Source organism: Carlito syrichta, unplaced genomic scaffold (genome assembly GCF_000164805.1).
Source record: "Carlito syrichta isolate Samal-C Ts95f unplaced genomic scaffold, Tarsius_syrichta-2.0.1 Scaffold307170, whole genome shotgun sequence".
NCBI lineage: Eukaryota > Metazoa > Chordata > Mammalia > Primates > Tarsiidae > Carlito > Carlito syrichta.
The window spans coordinates 162,559-178,631 of NW_007251266.1; positions in this window are offsets into that span (position 1 = coordinate 162,559).

Sequence of the window (16,073 nt, forward strand, 5' to 3'; positions counted from 1 at the left end):
TATCTCTTGTATAATTTTCTTAGTCGTTTCTCTCTGTGTATCTGTGTATATCTTAGAAGATTTGTCTTTGGCAGTAACTACATGACATTCCCCAAATCTGGTGGAATTGGCAAAATAAGAATCTCATATCTCTACCAAGAGAGTATCACTGACTGAATCTTATTTTTCAATTCTAAGTCATTATTAAGTCCAGCCAAAATATGGAGACAGATAAGAAGCCCTGTAGGAGTCTAAGAAAAGAGATGAATCTAGTCCCAACCTTTGTCTGATTTTTTTGCTTTTCACTGCAAGTGAAAAAAATGGAAATAGGACTGAAGATAAAACAAGAGTCAGCATTAGACTAGTGCACCTGGATAATAGGCAAATGCTTATTATGTATAGCGTTTACTTTTTCAGAGGCCAGGGAATAGTCATAATGCTTAAAAATTAAACTTTTTAAAATCAAACCTAATTCCATTTATTATTTCTCTGTTGCCCAAATAACATAATAATAAAATCTATGTTGTCAATGTTTATTGTTTTCCCAACTATGTGCCTTGCACTGCACTAAGTCCTTTACCTGTACTGTCTTACTAAACTCTCACATTCTCATATGAGTCCCTCACTACAAATTACATAAGACTTAAAAAGATCTTGTAATTTATCCAAGTTCACACAGATTCTAATTTGTGGAGACTGGGTACAAATCCAGGTCTGTCTTCAAAGTCTAACCTCTTAATGACTGTATTATCAGCTAATGAACGTATCCATATTAAATGTCAACACTTCTTCAGACACAAGTAACCCTACTGTACATGACTGAATACCCTGTAGTTAGAAGGGATCTTCGAAAGGCATTTCAGCAGGGTGAGACTAAACCTATCTTTCCTTCTACCTAAGTAAATAAATAAATAAATGTGTGTGTATATATATATATGTATATATATATATGTATTTTCATTTTATAGCACTTTTCTCAGTTCACCATTCCAATATTTATTACCTCTTTTATTTATGCCTACTTTTGCATGTGTAATTCACTGCTTTTAAGGGAAATTTGATAATTTGGTCCAGGAATGCAAAATCTCTCTCTTACTCTGTGCTGAGTGACTACTCTCAGGCTGGGAGCTATGGCAGAGCACAGAGAGATGACCTCGGTCAATAAGAATCTTAAAAATTAGTTGATAAGACAAGGCATTTACACATCCAGCATACAGAGGTTGCCCTGCTTGTATGCAATAAAATTTTAAATTGTTTAATCGATTTTAATACCAACAGGATTTCAGTGGGTCCAGATGAAGAAACAGGAATAGTTGAGGATGAGTTTTTTTTTTATGAGGTGAACCTATCATTGGTCTTGAAGAAAACTAACTTTTATTGAGTGCCTACTGTTTGTCAAAAAAAATGAGATATGTGGTAGATAATTTACTTATACTTGCTTACCTGATCTCACAAGGTAGGCATTTTTGTCTGTTTGTGTATTATAGACAAGGACACTGTAGTTCAAAATAAATTAATTGACTGGCTAAATCCACAAAGAAAGTTTTCGAACTAGACATTGTCCAATTAAAGTGATCTGAATCTATAGTTTTTGCTTTTTACATTATCTTACAGTTGTCTGAATGATTGCTCCATCTTATGGAGGTAATCTTTATCATTTCTTACTCAGAATCCAATGCCTTTTGTGATGATAGCTCTTCTGCCTTTTTTGTTGGGAGAGACTTCCCCTCCCCAACTCTCAGTGTATGTTAGGTGGGACTGATATTTTCCCACCAACTCTAGTGTTGGCTAAGTGAGCTCAATCTAGACAATCTGCAAAATCAACCTTCCTGAACACAGTAACTATCTCATACGGTGTAATTGGCCAGGTATGTGTATTGAGATAGGTTAGTCCTCTTTCTTCTAGGAGTCTAAGCTCTGAATATAGGAGTCCATGGCTTTTATTTACCATTTTGCCACCAAAAAGTGACACCATCAGAAAGAAAAGTGAGGGTCAAATGACAGGGACATAAAGAGTTGGGCACTAGTATTTGCTTGCCTGGCTATGCATAAATTAACTGTTTGTTTTTGTCTCAATCAGTTGGATTTGATGTTCTGCCATAAAAAATCAAATGAGCCCAGAATTTCATAGAAGGTATTCCAAGAATGGTTGACCGTTTTGAGGTGGCAGGATAAACCAAGGTTAGAATGAGAAAAAATGACATGTTTTAAATAAAGACATTCAAAATTTGAGGCTAAAATAAAGTAGAGGTGTTATATAGGATACAGTAGAACTCAAAATTAGCTCCCATCTCTTTCAATAAAAGAAAATTTGGTTAACCCATGCAGATGGCATGCTGACATTTAAAGCAAGACGGAAAAAAATGCACTGAATATGAAATGCACTGTAGAATTAATGTGCATCATATATTTGTGATAAAAAAGATAAATATAATTGTAGGCATCCTATCACTAATAGAAAATCTCCTGTGAAATATACTTACAGAAACAGTCAATGTTTTAGGCATATTAAAACATTCTCCAAAATGATACAATTTCCAGTGGTGCCATAGTTCATTTTAAAAAGACAAATACATTCCAAAAATAAAATAGGCAAACTAGAAAACACAATATTTGTTCAAATTGTATTTTGAGGTCAACCAAGATGCATTCCTAACTCCTTGCAATTTGAAGGATTTTTATAAAACTGACTTTCAATTGAGATTTTGAGAAACACTAAGGCAAGTTAAAATCTTTCGGGACTCTATTCAACCAAAAAGTGGCAGCAATATATTTTTTTATCTTGTGTAAAATGTCTTACAGCAGCAAAAATGACCTAGCAAATAGTTCAAATAAGAGCTTCATGGCACAACTACTTTTGCATTCTTTTGAGAAAAGTCAAGCAAATGATAAAGCTATTCAAATAGATGAGTCTAAATCACAAGTGTTAGTACAATCCAAACGTTATTTTTGTTTCATTATCTAAAAATTGTTTTTGAGAAATAGCTTTGTTTAAATCTACATTATTCAAAATAGTAATTAAAATTTTCAAAACAATTCAATTCAAAACAGATGGTTACTGAACAATTAGTATGTGCTTTGTACCATCTAGTATTCAAAATATAAAGACAAATAGAATTGGTCCAATCCATTAAGAAAGAGTTTCAGTTTCCTAACTCAAAGGATTGTTGAAATAAGTAAATTAGTTTAATATAGATAAAGTACTTGAAACAGTGACCGGTACATTATAACTATTCTATTAATGATTGCTATTATCACACTGTGAATGATTATAGTCATAGAACTATGGAAGCATTGAAGAAGTTATGGCTAATTCTATCTTGGGACTAGAGAAGCCTTTACCAAGAAGGATTATTTTAGTTGGATTTTTAAGGATAAGTAGAAGTTCACTAAATGAAAAAATGTGGGTAGGCTTCTTAGAGGGAGACTGATGGGCCAAAATTCTAGTGCTATGAAGGAACTTGGTATGCTCAGGACACAATGAACAGGCTGTGTTAGATCTGAAGTGGTGCTTAAATTTCATTCTCTAGGGCATAGAGGATAATTGACTTTTTTCTTTTTCTTTTCTTTTCTTTTTTTGCAGACTAGTGCTATAATAAGAATTAGTTTTAGAATTGCTCCTAAATTATCACGTGCATATTAATATACAGAAGTAGCATGCTATGGAGTTAGAATCACTTGGCTTCAGATCCCATCTGTTATTTAGTGATTTCTCTTTTTTGAAAATGTGAATAATTCTTATGTCAGAAGGTTTTTATTTAAAAGAGACTCCCACTGTATGTCAGGCACTATGTGGTGCTTTACTATACATAAAGGGGATGAGTGTGTAAGATCTATATATCGCGAAAGGATTAGACAACATGATCACTAATATGTTTATGTACATTTTAAAAGTTGTTGCTTTAATTAATGGACCTCAGGCTTGGTTGAACTCATTAATGAAGAAAATATCAAGCATAACGTAATCAGAATAGTTATAACAACAGTATAATGAAGCCCCATCATCCATCTTCAGCAGCCTTCAACTCAGTCAATCTAGTTTCATCTGTAGCCCCTCTTATATCACCTGCTCTCCGGATTAGATTAAAGTAAGCTTCGAAGACATTTTTTTTTTTTTTTTGAGTTGGAGTCTCACTCTGTCACCCAGATTGGAGTACAGTGGCCGCTCCCGGCCACCGCAGCCTCGACCTGCTGGGCTCCGGCGATCCTTTTGCCTCAGCTTTCCAAGTAGCCGGAATTACAGGCATGCACTACCATGCCCGGCTGATTTTTTGATTTATTGTAGAGATGAGGTCTCACCTGCCCAGGCGGGTCTCGAACCCGCGGGCTCAGGCAATCCACTCACCTCAGCCTCCCAAAGGCGCGGGATTACAGGCTGAGCCACCGAGCCCGGCTGAAGGCATTTATTTCATTTGTAAATAATTAAACAAGCATCTCCAAGAGATAAGGACTCCTTAAAAAAAAAAAGAATTAACAATAATTATGCAATATTTTCAAATATCCACTTTTTGCTCACAAATATATTCAGTTTGCTTGAGTCAGGATTCAAATAAAATTCATACTGTAGTTGGTTGACTTATTGCTAAAGTCTTTCTTGATCTATTCAACTCCATTTGTTTATTTGAAAATTTTATTTTGTTGTTGTATTGTTGAAGACAACAGGTTGTGTGACCTGTAGTTTTGTCAAGTGTGGATTTTGCTGACTGTATCCTTGTGGTATCTTTAACAGTCACTTTTGTACTTTTGTCCCCAGTATTTTCTATTGTTGGTTGAATCTAGAGGTTGGATCAGATTTAGATATGTCTTTTTAGGCAAGATTATTTCATAGGTCGTTTTGTGTATGTTTATCAGGAGGTATATTATGTGTTTAATTTTTCACTTAGTGGTGATTGGTAATCATTATTTAGGACTTGTAAAATAGCAATATTTTAATTTTGTCATTCCTTCTTCATTTAAATTAATGTACTTCTGTAAAGAGAAATATTCCCTTATCAACTACGTGGCTGAGATACAACGAGAAATTATTGATGCATATCCTTTGTTTAGCTTTTAAAATAATGAATTGATACTTTATACTCCCCAAAGGTAGTCAGTGGACCTTCAAAATATCATTATGAACTAGTGATTAAGAAACATTTAATATTGACACCTTACTGAAGTTGGGGAGTAGGAACTAATTCAAGGAGGTGATATATATACATATAGACATATTTTTTTATTTTAAAGATGTGGGGCATTATTCAGGATTAGGTATACAAGTGGACATCGTGCTGGCAAAGTTTGGGCCTCCCTTTGGTCCCCACTTTGCCTGATTTGAGGTCACGTAACCTAATTGATGTTGTGTCTGCTCCTCCCCACCCCCCACCCCCGAACGCAGCAGTATTATGGTAAATTTTCAGGATCCACTTGTGAGTGAGAGCATATGGTACTCTGATCTTTGTTTCTGTGATAGATCATTGGGTATTATAGACTCTACATCCATCCAAGTTGTTGAGAAGTCCATATTTTCTGTTCTTCATAGCTCAGTTGGTCCTTGAATGCTTTTGGGAGCTTCCTTTTCAATGTATAAGATACTCCAGGCACATTTCATTTTTGTAGTTGTGGGCCTGGAATTTATTATTTTTCCAAGAAGTCTTGGTTCCTTTTAGTGAAAATTAGAATTTATCAAGAGAGAAACATATAGGAATTCAGAAAAAACAAAGGATTTTTTTTTTCTAGAAAACAAAATATATCATGAGTTCATACTGACGACTCCAATTCAAATTCAGGGTTAATAGAATTTTAATTTACCCTCGTCAATCATTTATTTTCTTGTTCCCATGCCAATAATCCTAGTTTTCACCAACATAAATGTGATTACCCCTTTTCTTTAACTCATTTGTATTTATACTATGTTTAAATACATTCTTATAAAACTACCACCAGCGGTATGCTTACCTTAAAGTAGTTTATGATTTACTATTTCTGAATGTTTCTGAATTTCATTTGTGCTTAAGGTATCTCTCACTGCAGATATACAGTGTAAATACCGTATTTTTTTTTAAAGATGGTGGTACAATTCAGAATTAGATATATAAGTGGTTACATACAGGTAAAGTTTGGGCCTCTCTTTGGTCTCCACTTTGCCTGGTTTGAGATCAGTTACCCTTATTGATGTTATATGCCCTCACCCCCTCCCCTGGCAGTATCCCACTAGTGCTGATCCCTTTCTTATAGTATTATGATAAAAGTTCAGGGTCCACTTATTGAGTGAGAACTTGTGGTATTTAGTTCTTTGTTTCTGTAATAAATCACTGAGTATGCTAAACTCTAAATTCATCCAAGTTGCTATGAAGTTCATAATTTTGTCCTTTTTATATTATGCAGTGCATAATATTTCATCATGTATATGTACCACATTTTTTTATCCAGTCCACTTTTGATGGGCAGCACAGTTGGTTCCATATTTGTGCTATTATGAATAGTGCTGCAATAAACATGCATGTACAGGTATCTTTTTTGTAGAATGATTTGAGTGCTTCTGGGTATATTGCCAGTAGGAGAATTGCTGAGTCATACGGAAGGTTGATTTTTTAGATCTTTTAGGAATCTCCCCACTGTTTTCTACAGAGATTGTATTAGTTTACACTCCCACCAACACTGTAGAAGCATTCCCTTTTCCCCACATCCTCTCCAGCATCTGTTGCTTATTGAGTTATAGATGCTAGCCATCCTGACTGGAGTTAGGTGGCATCTCAGCGTGGATTGCATTTCTTTGAAGATTAGTGAGGCTGAGCATTTTTACATGTATCCATTGGATCCTTGTACATCTTTTGAGAAGTGTCCGTTCATATCTTTTGCCCACTTTCTTTTTTTGACTAGGAGTCTCACTCTGTCACCTAGGCTGGAAGGCAGTGGCACACTCACAGCCACCACAGCCTTGACCTGCTGGACTCAGGTAATCCTTCCACCTCAACCTTCCAAGTAGCTAGAGCTACAGGCATGTGTCACCAGACCCGGCTTATTTTTCTTGGTTTATTGTAGAGATAAGGTCTCGCCAAGTTGCCCGGGCTCTTCTTGAACCCGTGGGCTCAGTCATTCCTCTCACCTCGGCCTCCCAAAGTGCTGGGATTATAGGCATTAGCCACCACGCCCAGCCTGCCCACTTTTTTAATAGGGCTGTTTGGTTTTTTCCTTTTGGCATGTTTGAGTTTCTTATAGATCATGAATGTTAAGCCTTTGTCAGATATAAGTTAGCAAATATATTTTCCCTTTCTGTGGGCTGTCTCCCCACTCTCTTGATAGCGTCTTTTGCTTTGCAGAAGTTTTTCAGTTTAAAGAGGTCCCACTTGTCTATTTTATCTCTAATGGCATGGACATTTGGGATTTTGATCAGGAATTGGCTGCCTGTTCCAATCTCCATAAGGGTGTCTCCTGCATTTTCTAAGATTCTTGTAGTTTGAGGTTTTATGTTTAGGTCTTTGATCCATTTTAGAGTTGATTTGTGTGTATGGTGATAGGTAGGGGTCCTATTTCAAACTTCTGCATGTGGTCAGCCAATTTTCCCAGCACTATTTACTGGATAGGTTCTCCTCTCCCTAGTGGTTGTTGGTGGAGGCTTTGTGGAGGATGAGCTGGTTGAGAAATCAAGGTTTTGCTTCTGAAATCTCTATCCTGTTCCATTGGTCTATTTGCCTATTTTTATAGCAATACCAGGCTGTTTTGATTACTGTCACTAGACCAGGCCTCTGCCCAGGTTTTAGGACAGAGAAAATGGCATGGCCTGCATCTTCTCCTCTGGCAGGGCTCAGCTCCAGATTTTCTCTGCATTCTTTCTCCAGTGACTGGCCTGTTGCCACAAATGGTGGTGTGGGCCAGTGCCAGGTGCTGAGAAGTGGCTGTTCTCTGCTGCCTTTTCTCTAGAAATACCCAGAGAATGGCAGATGTTCCTGTACCCAGGGATCGCCAAATTCAGAGCAGTGGCAAATTGCAGCCACTTTTGCAGGGGATCCCCAGTTGCTCGATCCCGTGTCTCTCCTCAGTCGAACTTTCACTCATCCACTTGCACACACACAAAAGCAGATTCGTCCTCATACACATTCATTCATGCATAGACTCACACACTTTTACCAGTTCCATCGCCATCTTGCCAAAATTGTGTTTTATAATCATTCTGACCAGTTCTTATGTCTATCGTAATGCCACCACTTTGATATTAGGTCGATGGATTGATTGATTGATTTTACTTTTAAAATTTAGGGATTGCTTTTCAAATTTAAATTATATCTAATAATTAAGCAGTGTATGCACATGAATTCAAAGTCAGATCTGCAAAGCATATTCAATGTACAGGCTGTTAAGATATGAGAAATGTTGTTTGAGTTACTGTCTTTCATGAGGGAAATTTTGGGGACAGTTGCTGAATTCATACATTTTTGAAATTTCTGGCTTCAGTAAAAGACTTAGGTCTCATCCATCCAGAAACAGATATAGTCTGGGATTGAAGAGAGTTGCACAAGGTACCAAAGGAGAGTAGCATTGTAAAAGTATTTCAGAAACTGTTCAAATCCTTTTTGCTTATAGACATAAATATGTTACCAAGTAATATTATGAAAGGTGTCCCTTTAGTTGGAAATTAAATAAAAGTATCAGTCACAATTTACTTCTACCTTGTGATATTTTATGTATCTGGTTTACAAGAGTTGACATTAAGAGATCACTTACTACTTGCTAATCTGTACTTTTTTTGACATTCTATCATGAACATTTTCCATGTTATAGCATATTCTATCTATTTTCATTTTAATGACTGCACAATATTCCATCTAGTGAATGGATCTTAATTTAATTAGCTGCTGCACTATTGTACAATGTTTGGGCAGTTTTCAATTTTTTTCTTCTGTTGTAATAATCTTGCACTGAACACATGACTCTTCTTAAAAGTAATCCAAGAATTTTCTTTAGCTATGGCACCAGTAGCAAGTAGTATCTTTGATGATCTGGGTGCATGATACTTTACCAGGGCTTGCTCACCAATTCAATGAAATATTTGCCAATTAGGACACAAGTAAGAGAAAAAACATTAAATATTATTTTGAACCAGTTGCCAAGAGAACAGATGGAATTCAGTAGTATCTGAAACATTTGACCTGAAGTTGTCCTCTGTGACCAGTTCAGTCTCTTCTCAAGATACATTTTTCAAGGAGTAGCTCCCTGCTCAGTAGAAAATGTTGCTTTTATCTTTCTGGTCTTGATCTTTTTCTCTCAGATCATACTGTATGCTACCTTGTTAAACCACCTCATGCCAGAGAAGAATGACTGAATAAATCTTTTTGCAGAGCTTCCGTTAGGTAAACTAAACCTGGCAAACACACTGCTAAAATGATCAGCTCCAGCACTGAACCCCAAGGAAGTTCTGTGGTCTTACATAACAACTGCACAATAATCAAGAAGGCTAGTAGAGGAAATGAGCAGGGGATTTTGTGGGAGTGGAAGTAAGAACACAGTCAGATGAAAACATGGGGTTATGGCTAACTAGGTCTCTAGGAGATCCCAAAAGCCACTGAGTCCACGATTTGGGGAGTTGCGTATTCTTAAATGACGAGGCACAAGAAAACCTCCTAGGTGACATATTTATTTTAATTTAAGTGAGAATCTAGCATTTGTGTAAACCTAGGACTGTGTGTCAGACTGAGAATATCTTAGAAATGGTGATGGCGAACCATGTGCAAACCTGTGATGGAGAATGCCTGTTAGAAGATGGGATTTGATGGCTTCAAAAGTTAATTTCTGGATAGTCAAGGTTGTATGGAATGGGGTACTTAACATCCCTGGAAGTGATATCTTGGTTGATTGTATTTGGGATTTTGAAAACCACTCATGAAGAAGGCTTTTGGAGATATAAGCACATAGAGGCAGAGTGTTAAAACTTACTTTTTACTAGCCGGGCATGGTGGAGTGTGTCTGTCGTTCCAGTTATTTGGAAGGCTGAGGCGGAAGGATTGCCTAAGCCCAGCAGGTTGAGGCTGCGGTGGTCATGAGCGTGCCGCTGCACTCCAGACTGGGCGACAAGAGTGAGACTCCAGTCCCCCCATCCCCCCAAAAAAGAAAAAACTTACTTTTTAAATTTGTTAGTCATGTGCTATCAGTTAAATCATAGAACCATTGTTTGGAGCATGGGAAGTTATAATACACATTTTTGACAGACACATTAATTTTCTTATACTGGGTTTTGAACTAGATTAAATAATTAACTCTGATTTGAGATGTGGAAAGTGTGATATTTTCTAAATGTTAATACTGTGGTTTTTAGATGGCTTATGCTTCAGAGATTTAATTCCTGCCAGATTCACTTCTTTGTAAAACCCAAAAGTTGTCTGCATTTTGCATCAAACGTTCACATTTTTCAGGAAGCTATCTTTTTTCACCAAAGATAATTCCTGCTGAGATTTAAATGAATAGGACCCTGGTCACCTTGGGGCATAAAACATGTCTAATTGTCCCATCATTTTATTGGAATATTATTTAAAATTTTGCCAACTTCATTAAGACATAAGGACCAAGTGAGAAAGAGCAATTCAGCTAAAATAATTAGCTGAAATTTTTCATTCGTGAAGTCTTTTGCCAACCTTAATCATTAACCTGGCCTTTAACAACTTGCGCTTTCTTACTGACAGCCTGTCTCTCATCTTGAACTCCCCATTTCAACTGAAATTCTCCTTCCTTAAGATAAACTTTACACTGCCTCTTCAACCATCTAAGCAGCAGGGGAGCGCTTTGAAAAATAGAGTAGTAGCAATGTCAAGATATGCTGAGAGATGAATTAAAAAACTGCCCTGACTAACTCTCTGGCTGCTCAGAGAGCCATTTAATCCATTCATGGAGCCATCTCTTAATAACATGCTTTACGTGGGAAAGTTGACAAGAAAACGTAGAGAGGTGGGGTCCTCTTATTTCCGTTCATCATGGCAAAAACACAAATACCAAATCTCACTTTTTCTAAGATCCTTAAGATGCACAGCTAAGAAGAAACATGAGAGTTTTTTTAGGATAATAGTTTACAATTCTTTCATTGTGACACACAAGGCAGATGGTAGATCACGTGCTGGCTCCTCCCGTGGGTTGTTTTAAGTAGCTCCTCAGGTGTTTGGGATTTGCAGCCAAATTTGAGGACAACTGGCTGGTAGAAAGAAGATGACACGCAGCCTCATTGATAACATAAAAGCTTCAGAGTAGAAGATTGCTATCATTACTTTAATTTTTCTTAAAAAATTGTCTATTCCCCTCTTGCCTCTAAGTGAGATCAGTTGTCAGTTTGCCTCTCTGCCTTTGCTGAATTAAGAATTGCTAACGCACTGCTAATGGCTAACTGGGACTTTTTGATTACAAAAAATGTCTAGATCATTCAAAATCAGTGTTAACATATTGTAAAACTTCCTTTTTATATGCTTTTTAAAAATGGCTCTAGCAAAAGGTTGCTTAAGGGTCTTAAGATACAAAGAACTCTTATTAAGCAATAAGAAAGTTCACTTAGGTCATGAATGGGCATCTTATAAGAAAATAAAAATAGGTAATCACATCTTAAAGGAAATTTAACTCTATTATTAATACAATAAATATATTTTGAAACCATAAGAGCATAGCATTATATGTCAGATCTCATCGAGTTAGGAAAAATGATAAAATGATTCCTGGATATAGTGAGGTGTTGAGATTTTCTCAATGTAGGGATGGTGACTATTGGTATAGCTGTTTTTGAGGAAGATTAGACAATATAAAGTCAAATTCTTAAAAATATGCATGTTGTTTGCACAATGAAGCAGAATTTTAGGAATTAGCATAAGAAATAATTCGTCAAAAAATTTATACACAGATGTTCATAGTAACTTTTAAAATAATATTCAAAATCTGAAAATGACTTTAATGGTCACTGATTAATAATTTTTGCATATCCTTTCAAAGGTCCATGAGGTAGCCATGAGAAATAAAAATACAGATGTATGCTTATCTACATAAACAGGTGTTTAGTATATAATGTTAAATAAAAACTCCATGCTATAAAATGATATATGTGCAATATATACACATACATACTAACATAAATATATACATGACTTGATAAAAGTGAGAATATTATATATGAATATATTTTAGCAATAGTTCTCCTTGAGATTATTTTTTCTCTTTCAATCTCTATATTTTACAATTTGACTCTAACATTTTAAGAAGTATACATGACGATTAAATTAAAATTTGCTGCAATTTAGCTTCAAAACATCTGGTTGCTTTTAAAGCGTTTCTTTCGAGCTCTTGAAAGGGCCCAGAAAGACAATTGGAGCTACTGACTTATGCAGGGTTTTTTACTCTATCCAGTTCTTGCCAAAACTATAAACCTAAAGTAATCCCAAAGTTATAAGGCAAATAAAGTCCAACTTGGACGGGTCTGTTTCTGAAATGAAGACCTAGTTAATATCAATTCTCCTTCTCTTCATCCCATTTCATTTTCGTTGATGACTAAAATTTAAATGAGAGGACAAATATACTACTATAAAAATATTATTCAAATTCTATTTGTCTCAAGCTCGGTTTGAACCCCAAGTGAATAGTTGCCTACCATATCCAGGTTCTGAAGAGAGGCCTGTGGTGCCAGATGATCAAAGCAGGGCTAACCAAGGCAGTAATCAAATGCCATTTCACAACTGTTAACTGATCATTCACCTCTGGACTATAAAGAGCTTTGAGAGATTGAGAGAATTTGTTGTTGATTAGAAAAGAGTTTTAGGAAAGATTTGTCAAGATACTACATGCACCCACCCCATGTTCTTATACCTCCCCACCATGGAGGAGAGGTGGAGATGCTCTTCTCTAATTTTAGGTCTAAAGAAATGGACTTCAATGAAACTATTTGGAACATTTGATATGTGCCTCCCTAGAACAGGAGTGCTGGGTCACTGGTATCTGTTAGTTGATGCCTGAGAGATTGAAAAGCTTCGGATTAATCCAGTCCTCTTTTGACGGGCGGCATGGTTGTTTCCAGGTTCTTGCTATTGTGAACAACGCTGAGATAAACATACGTGTGCAGGTATCTTTTTTATAGGGTGATTTGAATTCTTTAGGGTATATTCCCAGTAGGGGGATTGCGGGGTCATATGGGAGGTTGATATTTAGAGCTTTTAGGAATCGCCACACTGCTCTCCACAGAGGTTGCACTAGTTTACACTCCCACCAACAGTGTAGAAGTGTTCCCTTTTCACCACACCCTCTCCAGCAGCTGTTATTTTTTGAGTTGTTGATAATTGCCATTCTGACTGGAGTTAGGTGGTATCTCAGTGTGGTTTTGATTTGCATCTCCCTGATGATTAGTGAGGTTGAACATTTCTTCATGTGTCTGTTGGCTGCTCGGATGTCCTCTTTTGTGAAGTGTCTGTTCATATCTTTTGCCCATTTGATAATGGGGTTGTTTGTTTTTTTCTTTTCAGCACGTTTTAGTTCCTTGTAGATCCAGGATGTTAAGTCTTTGTCAGACCTGGTGTTGGCGAATATTTTTTCCCAGTTTGTAGGCTGTCTCCCTGCTCTCTTGATAGTTTCTTTGGCCTTGCAAAAGCTTGTCAGTTTAATAAGGTCACACTTGTATGGTACATATACATGATGGAATACTACACAGCCATAAAAAAAAAATCATGAATTTCACAGCAACCTGGATGGAACTAGAATCTATAATACTGAGTGTCCTCTCACAGAAACAAAGATTCGAGTATCACATGTTCTCACTCATATAATGGACCTTGAACATCCAATGTAGTACTATAAGAAAATGACTGACAGTACTGGGAAACTATGGGGGTGGGGAATGGGATTAACAGTAGCAAATATCTGTCTGGGGATGGGGAAACACCTCTTATCAATAGGGTGCCTGAATGAAACGTACTTGTACACCTAACCCTTAACTGTACCCCACAAAACCATAATAAAAAATATTGACTATAATAATAATAATAATAATAAAAATAATAATCTATTCAAAGAATCACTACTTTTGTTTTAGACTTTTCATGTAAACAACAATGTAATAAATACCACCAGCATGTAGAATTAAATGAACTATAAAATAAAACTATGGTCCAAGGAAGCCCATTAAGGAAAAAAAAAAAGAAAAGCTTCGGATTATATCTGGTCAGTTCTCAAGCAGATCAAAGAGTTGCTGCAATGAAAATGGCTTGAATGTCCAGAGTTTATCAGAACATAGTATATGTTTCACAGAAACCAAATATGGCTAAGATGGAAGTGGCTAGAGAGATATTCTGGAGTCATCTTAGAGGGGGTGAAAAGCATCAGTAGAAAGAGACATGTGCTGAGCACGTAGAAAGGAGTGAAAGAGAAAAGAGTGAAGAGCCTGAAGAGGTCCTTTGCCAGCTTGCAAATGAGATGATGGAGCTTCTGACACACCCACGCATGAGAGTTTACTTTAAAAACTTGCCATTCTCAAACATACTACCAGTCATTGCCTGGCCCATGCCCTACTCCCATTTCTATCCTGAAGAAGCCTGGGAATGAGGGAGGATTTAACAGGGAAAATGAGAAGTGTCCCTCAAACTCTCATTTTTCATGCCTAAGACAGGCCTGAGCTAGAGGAAGGGAGATGGTTTCACTTTAAAATAAGTTGGGCATTTGCCAAAACAATTCTTAGCAAAAGAAATAAAACATAAAGAAAAACTTCCAGAATTTAAACTTTAATAAGGATACAATAATCAAAACAGCCTGATATTGGCACAAGAACAGGCATATGGACCAATGAAACAGGATAGAGATTCCTGAAGCAAAACTTCAATTTCTCAACCAGCTCGTCTTCGACAAAGCCTCCACCATCAACCACTGGGGAGAGGAGAAACGATTTAGTAAATGGTGCTAGGAAAACTGGGTGACCACATGCAGAAGATTGATACAGGACTCCTACATATCACCATACACAAAAATCAGCTCTAAATGGATCAAAGACCTAAACATAAAACCTCAAACTACAAGAATCTTAGAAAACACAGAAGACACCCTTAAAGAAATTGGAGTAGGCAACCAATTCCTGATCAAAACCCCAGATGTCTATGCCATAAGAGATGAGATCTACAAGTGGGACCTCATTAAACTGAAAAGCTTCTGCAAAGCAAAAGAAACCATCAAGAGAGTGGGGAGACAGCCCACAGAATAGGAAAAGATATTTGCCAACTGTATATCCGACAAAGGCCTGACATCCAGGATCTACAAGGAACTCAAATGTGCCAAAAGGAAAAAAACAAACAGCATTAAAAAGTGGGCAAAAGACATGAATAGACACTTCTCAAAAGAAGATATACAGGCAGCCAACAGACACATGAAAAAGTGCTCAGCCTCACTAATCATCAGAGAAGTGTAAATCAAAACCACACTGAGATACTACCTAACCCCAGTAAGAATGGCCATCATTAATAAAACAAGCAATAACAGATGCTGGTGAGGATGTGGAGAAAAGGGAATGCTTCTACACTGTTGGTGGGAATGCAAATTAGTTCAACCTCTATGGAAAACAGTATAGCAATTTCTAAAAGAACTAGGAATTGACCTTCCATATGACCCAGCAATCCCCCTACTGAGAATATACCTGGAAGAACTCAAATCATTCTACAAAAAAGACACTGGCACGCATATTCTCTGAAGCACTATTCACATAACAAAAACATGGAACCAACCATGCTACCTATTGAAACTGGACTGAATTAAAAAAATGTACATGACGGAATACTGCACAGTCATAAAGAAGGACTTCACAGCAACTTGGGTGAATTTAGAGTCTATAATACTCAGCGATCTATCACAGAAACAAAGAACAGAGAACCACATGTTCTCACTAATAAGTAGACCCTGAACATTTACCATAATATTGTAAGAAAGGGATTGACAGAAGTGGGATACTGCCAGGGTGAGGTGGGGGACACACAATATCAGTAAGGGTACCTGATCTCAAACCAGGCAAAGTGAGGACTAAAGGGAGGCCCAAACTTTACCTGTACAATGTCCGCTCGTATACCTATTCCTGAATTGTACCCACATCTTTTTTTTTTTTATTTAAAATTTTTTTTTTTTTT